Consider the following 7,275-nt stretch of genomic DNA (forward strand, 5'->3'; position numbering starts at 1 on the left):
GATGCATATGCCAGTGGACGGTGTTTATGCTTGAGTCATTTGGCACTTATTGGCATTTTCTTTTGGGCCAGATTTGCTCATATGGATGCATAGTATATGCACATGAGTCAGATGCATCTTTTGCTGCTTTGAGCTTTGAGTTTTGGTGATATTTCAGTCTATTGTGGCATACACATTTGGGTGCACTTGCAGGCACTAGCATTTGGGATTTTGTTTCATTTGCATCATGGCATCCTCTTCCATGTCTGAAAAGGAGTTTTTCAGCATTAAAAAGCTTGATGGGACAAACTTTTCTTTGTGGAAAGAACAAATAAGGGATGTGCTTATTCAAAAGAAGTAGATTAAACCCTTGGCAAGGATTGAAGCTAAGCTTGCAAATATGTCTGAGGATGATTGGAATGAGTTGGATGCATTAGCAGAGTCTACTATTAGACTTCATCTTGTAGAGTCAGTTTATTTCACAGTAGTAGATGAGTAGACTACGGAAGATTTGTGAAAGAAACTGTGTGCCACTTATGAGAAGGAAACTGCCTCTAATAAAGTTTACATCATGAAGAGATTGTTTGAGCTACAGATGAAGGAAGGGGTCTCCATTACTTCTCACTTGAATGAATTCAATATTATTTTCAGCCAGCTTCAGGCTCAGAAGATGAATTTTGATACGGAGACTAAGGCAATATTTCTCTTATGTTCATTGCCATCCTCATGGGATACCTTCCGTACAGCTGTTAGTAACTCTGCACCTGGTGGAGTACTGAAATTTGATGATGTTGTGGGTAGCTTGTTGGCCGAGGAGATTAGACGGAAGTCTATGGATGGCAACAAGCAGGATGCAGCCTTAAATGTGCAAAGGGGTAGATCACAGTTCAGGGGGAAGTCCCAAGAAAGAGGGAAGTCTCCCAGGGCACGGAACATTGAGTGTTACCATTGTGGCAAGAAGGGCCATATGAAAAAGGATTGCTACAAGCTGAAAAGAGAGCAAAAGGATAAGAAAAAGAATGCAAATTGGGGTGCAAATCAAAAGGAAGAGAGTCCAAGGGAGGACAAAGGAAAAGTGAAAATCGAGGAGATCAATGCAGTCACACATGATAATGACAATGACGTTCTCTTCATGTCTAGTTTATTTGCAGAGTTGCTTACCACTTCAGATGATGCATATTACCAGTATTGGATTTTGGATTCTGGTGCTTCATTCCATGTTAGTCCCCATAGGGAATGGTTCTCCACTTATGATAGTGGAAAGACAGGTTGTGTGCATCTTGGAAATGACTATGCATGTGACATAGTGGGAGTAGGTGACATAAAGTTTTCTTTTGCAAATGGGTCTGCATTTATTTTGAAACATGTGAGACATGTGCCTAAGTTGACCAAGAGGTTTCTTTCAGTGGGTCAGCTAGATGATGCTAGTTTTCACACCACTTTTGGCTTTCAGAGTTGGAAAATTTAGAAGGGCTCTATGCTTTTGGCCAGGGGTGCCAAGTATGGGACTTTGTATCCCTTACATGTATCAGGGGTATTTGATCATGTTGTTGCAATAACCGAGCAGCCAAGCACTTCTTTGTGGCATTGCAGGTTGGGGCACATGAGCCAGAATGGAATGAAACTCTTATGCCATTTGGGTTATGTACCGCATTTGAGTTTCTCTGATTTTGAATTTTGTCTCTATGGGAAGCAGACTAAATCAGCCCATAAAAGAAGGGGAAAGAAAGAGTTTGAAAAGCTTGATTTGGTGCATTCAGATGTATGCGATCCCATGCCTACATGGTCATTAGGCGGGGCTGAATACTATGTGACATTCATTGATGATGCAACTAGGAAAGTCTGGGCTTATGCTATAGCTCGGAAGAGTGATGTGTTCCAAGTATTTCAGAAATGGCTGGCCTTGGTTGAGAATCAGTTAGGTAGAATGCTTAAATGCCTACGGACTGAGAATGGTGGAGAGTATCTCTCTCATGACTTTCAGCATTTCTGTGATACACGTGGGATTAAGAGGGAGCTCACATCCCCTCGTACTCCAGAGCAAAATCCAATTGCAGAAAAGATGAACCGTACCATTCAAAAAAGGTTGCAATGCATGCTTTCCAATGCAAGTCTTTCTGGTGGTTTTTGGGCTGAGGCAATGAAGACTGCAGTGCATGTGATCAATAGATCACCTAGTAAGAGTTTGGATGGTGGTATTCCTGAAGAGGTATGGAGTGGCAAGAAGCCCTCTTACTCTCATTTGCATATATTTGGGTGTGAGGCATATGCACATGTGCCAAAAGAGCTTCGAAACAAGCTAGATCCTAAGTCTAGGAAATGCATCTTTCTAGGTTATGGTAAAAGTGGATAGATGGGCTATCGTCTCTGGGATCCAGAAGCAAAGAAGATCATACGCAGCCATGATGTGGTCTTTAATGAGAAGAAGATGCATAAGGCACCCATGAGGGATGTGGAAATGAGGAGAATCACTTTCCAGGATGTGAATCCACCTGCATATGTTAATAGACAGCAAGCTATCCATGCACCAAATGTGCAAGAAATGGTACCACCAAGTACTCCCACGGGTATACAATCAAGGGTAGATGATGGATCATCTATTGGTGGAAATGATGAGCCAAATGTGGCTGATATGCAAATGGGACAACAAGCTGAAATGCCTTTGAGAAGATCATCTAGAGTGTCTAGACTGCCTGATAAGTTTGTTCCAGGGGTAGACTATGTGATGCTTACTGATTGCGGGGAGCCTTCTTGCTACAGAGAGGCTATGATGCGTGAAGATCAACACAAGTGGGAGTATGCTATGCAATCAGAGATGAGTTCACTTATGAAGAATAAGACTTGGGACTTGGTTTCTTTGCCACATGGAAAGAAAGCATTGCCATGTAAATGGGTCTACAAAATGAAGGTCACAGGTCATGATGTGCCTAGGTACAAGGCCCGTTTGGTTGCTAAAGGGTTCAAGCAAGAGAAGGGTGTGGACTTTGATGAGATATTCTCTCCACTTGTGAAGATGACCACACTTAGATGCATGCTTGGACTAGTGGCAGTAGAGGATATGGAGCTTATGCAGATGGATGTCAAGACAGCTTTCTTGCATGGGGATTTGCATGAGGAAATTTATATGGTTCAGCCGGAAGGCTTTGAAGAAAAGGGCAAAGAGCATTTAGTTTGCAAGCTGAAGAAGAGTCTCTATGGTCTTAAGCAAGCGCCTAGAGAATGGTATCAGAAGTTTGATGCTTTCATTCGGTCCCAAGGTTTTAGAAGGAGTGAAATTGATCACTGCCTCTACACTAAAAGGGCTAAGGATAATAGCCTGATAATCTTGGCACTACATGTGGATGATATGCTATTGGCTAGCAAGAATACTTATGAGCTAGATGCATTAAAGGCCAAGTTGCATGAGGCCTTTGATATGAAGGATTTGGGATTTGCAGGTCATATTCTTGGTATGCGCATCACGCGTGATCGGAGTAGAAAACTCCTTTGGCTTTCACAAAAAGAGTATGTTACAAAAGTATTGCAGCGTTTCAATATGGAGGGGGGGAAGGCAGTGAGTACTCCATTGCCTCCATATGTGAAACTCAGTCACACAAATAGTCCCAAATCAGATGAGGAGAGGGCCATGATGGCCAAGGTTCCTTATGCATCAACAGTTGGGAGTCTTATGTATGCTATGATAGCTACTAGACCAGACATTGCATTTGCAGTGGGAGTTGTTAGCCAGTATATGGCTAATCTAGGAAAGAGGCATTGGGAGGTTGTTAAGTGCATCATGAGGTACATGAAGGGTACCAAGGAGATGTGCATCTGTTTTGGTAAAGGAGACATGCGTGTACTTGGGTACACAGATTTAGACTATGCAAGGCATGTGGATAGTAGGAGATCCACTTCTGGTTATGTGTTCACCTTTGCAGGTGGTGCAGTGTCGTGGATGTCTCGTGCACAGAAGTGTGTTGCTTTGTCTACCACAGAGGCTGAGTCACAGAGGCTGAGTATGTTGCAGCCACAGAGGGTTGCAAGGAGGCTATATGGCTTGATCGGCTAGTGGGAGATTTGGGGATTCATACAGGTGTACCGACATTGCATAGTGATTCCATGAGTGCTATTCAGCTAGCACGGAATCCGGTCTTTCATGCAAAGACCAAACACATTGAGGTCAGGTACCATTTCATCAGGGAGGTGCTTGAGGACAAGCGCATACAGCTTGTCAAGGTTCATACATATGATAACCCTGCAGATATGCTGATGAAGAGTCTACCTAGTCAGCGGTTTGAGTATTGTCGTGTATTGATGGGCATTGGATAGTATGCTCATTGGTTGTTCTCCCTTAAAGGCACATTGTCCTTTAAGTGGGAGGTTGTGGGGGTTAAAGGTCACTGTGCCCTTACCCCAGTTATGTACAATACTCAAACACATATATAAATGAATGAAAAAGAAGATTAGGGTGGTTCTGCACCCACCAAAACTTGTGTGGCTCTCTGTTTCTCTCTCTCCTTCTTCCATTCTTGCTTCCGTTGAGAGCACTCTCAGTAAGTCTACTTCTTCTCATTTAATATATTGTTTTATTTGTTTTACTTACATATTACATGCACTTTAGCTAACTCTAACTCTCGTAAATTGGATCCACAGCAAGCTGCTATGGGCCATCTTCCTACAGATGCAGAGACGCGATGTGCATTTCGGATAGGAACAAAGCCGTGGTTCATTGAGCAAGAGGCAATGGGAGCGACGATCGATTGGGCTGAGGTGGCTGCTCGCACGATATAAGTTTACTCCTACTTGTAATCTCACTTTTTAATTTAAGTTCCAATCTAATTTTGTCAAAGCTCAAGCATCCCATCATCAGAGGCGAGCGATCAACAGGGCCAAGGATCAGATGCAGGTGGCGATGACGAGAGAGAAGACGCAGGTGTCGAGGACCAAGGAACAGGCCAACAAGACGAAGATGATTTGGATTCGGATTCGGATGAGTAGTAGTGGTAGTAGCATTTTATATATCCACTCGTTTGAGCAATTTTTTATCGCCCTTTCGAAAGGGTAATTTTGTTACAAACACTGTCGTATATGTTCGACATGTATATGCATTTGTTACTCATCATTTCACAGGAACAATTTTGTATCACCCTGCAAGCAAGGGAAATTTTGTTATAAAAAACTTTCTTTTGTAACTACAAAAAAAAAAAAAGGATTAGTGGGGCTAAACAGGGCCAAAAGGAAGCCCTGTTTAGCCCCACTAACCCTTTTTTTAAACTTCTGTTAATCGTCGCTATATAGCAACGTTTACCAGTGTCACTATATAGCGACGATTAATAGTGTCGCTATATAGCGACGTTTGCATCATCGCTATATAGCGACGTTTGCCAGTGTCGCTATATAGCGACGCTTTATAGTGACAGTCCTTTTCCGATGCTTTTAGTGACACTTATAGCGACATTTGCGCCCGTGAAAAAAAAAAAATTTAATGTAAAAAGCGTCGGTATTTTCATCGAAAAATGTGCCTTGTAGTGACATTTGGCCAAAATAAAGGCCGTTCTGCCTTAATATCATCTTCTCGCATTTTTGCAAGGTCCTTTATCAATTGGTAGGTCTTGCTAATTACAATACTAGTGTGTTCCTTCCAAGAGGGCTTCCAATCAGGAAATCTCCGGAGCATTTCCTCTTTGTATGCAATAAAAGTTTTAAAGCCTTCTATTTCACCTTTGGATTTCTCGCTAAATTCTTTTATAGGAGCCCATGTTGGATGCATTTCTTTGCTCGGGATTGAAGTTAAGAGAGAGTAAGTTCTTCAGGTTCCCATTTTGTATCAAGAGAATAGTGTTGCCATTGCATCACTGGGTTTTCATCCTTTAAGAAAAATCGAAAATAGTGTGGAGCGCTATGACCTATCAGGGCATCTCCACCTTTTTGTATGAAAGGTAGAATAAAGCTCTTCCAATCATACATCCTCTCAACCATTGAGCATATTGTTCCTTCCTTATGGCCACCAACTTGCCTCCCACATTTTCTTATCAAGTCATCCATTGTCTCCATGTCCTTGTGTTTTAGTTCTCTTGAAACTATGCTAAATACCTGATCGATATCCTCATGTATGTGCCCAACCAACAAAAACCCAACTTCAATCTCATTGAAGATTCTATGAGCGATTAGCATTGAGAAAAATGCAAAGAAGAGTACATTCTTATTCTCTCGTCCACAATTGTCTGCTTGTACTCTCAAAGTTGCTGGTAGGCGACCATTTTCTACATGTACATTGTGAATTGCCTTCATAACGGATGTTATAACTTGATTGCTATCATGTAGATGCAAGGAATCAATCCATACGTTTGCAAAAAACTTAAATCCGTGCACTAACACTCCACATAGATGTGTCTTTAAAAAGTATTTGCCTTGTAGCTTAGGTGGAGTGTTAACAAATCGAGGTAATGTTGTTGTATTTTGATCCATACCATCTACAATAATGCACATGTACTCATTTGGGTGAGAAATAGCTTGCTCCTTCCAAAATGCATATTTTATTCTAGAATGTCGAACAAGTCCATGATGAAATTCTCTCTTTCTTTTGTAAGCTTCTTTTTGTTCTGGAGATGTTGCACTCTCAAGTGCTCGCTTTAGATCATCACAGTCGTTGCACTTTCACATTTTTTTCCTCTTTGGGATTTTAACATGTCCAAAGCTTTTTTTCCAAAGAGTATACAAAGTATGAAAAGATGCCGGTGCATGCCCTCTTTGCCTCTGTGTTTCTCCAATAGAGTTAAATACTTCTTTTTTGGTCAAACCTATCGGAAGATGCATTTCTGATAGGTGGGGTTGTGGTAAAGCATTTTCATAAATGTAATCTTTCAAAATTGCTATTGCCACAACCGTTGAGGCTCTTGTTTTGGGCCTTCCTATGTTTCCATGAATGTTAAATTTAACTCCATACTTTGCTTTATTAGCCAAATTCCAATATGTGCCATGTGATAATCCTGTAATAATGCGATATGCATTATTGCATATACTTTTTCCATTTATAAGAGGCCTTATTTGATGTCCTGAACTTCGCCTTCTCTTATCATTTACAAGAAAGCAAGACAATATCATGAGTAGGTATTCATTTCTTCTGCTTCCTTTCCTTTGCCAGACATGTTCTCTACAACCCTTGATGTCATGTAAGTTAATGGATCACATACATGTACGCTTATAGCATTAGATCGCATTGCTTTTAGCATAACATCTTCATTCATTGCTCTTATTCTCTTTGGTTGCTTTTCTGGATCTGCCTGCACTCGTTGTCTTTTCATGCATCTGTATGTC

This window comes from Dipteris shenzhenensis, chromosome 30 (assembly GCF_047967505.1).
Source record: "Dipteris shenzhenensis isolate YYH24624 ecotype China chromosome 30, Dip_SZ_1.0, whole genome shotgun sequence".
Taxonomy (NCBI): domain Eukaryota; kingdom Viridiplantae; phylum Streptophyta; class Polypodiopsida; order Gleicheniales; family Dipteridaceae; genus Dipteris; species Dipteris shenzhenensis.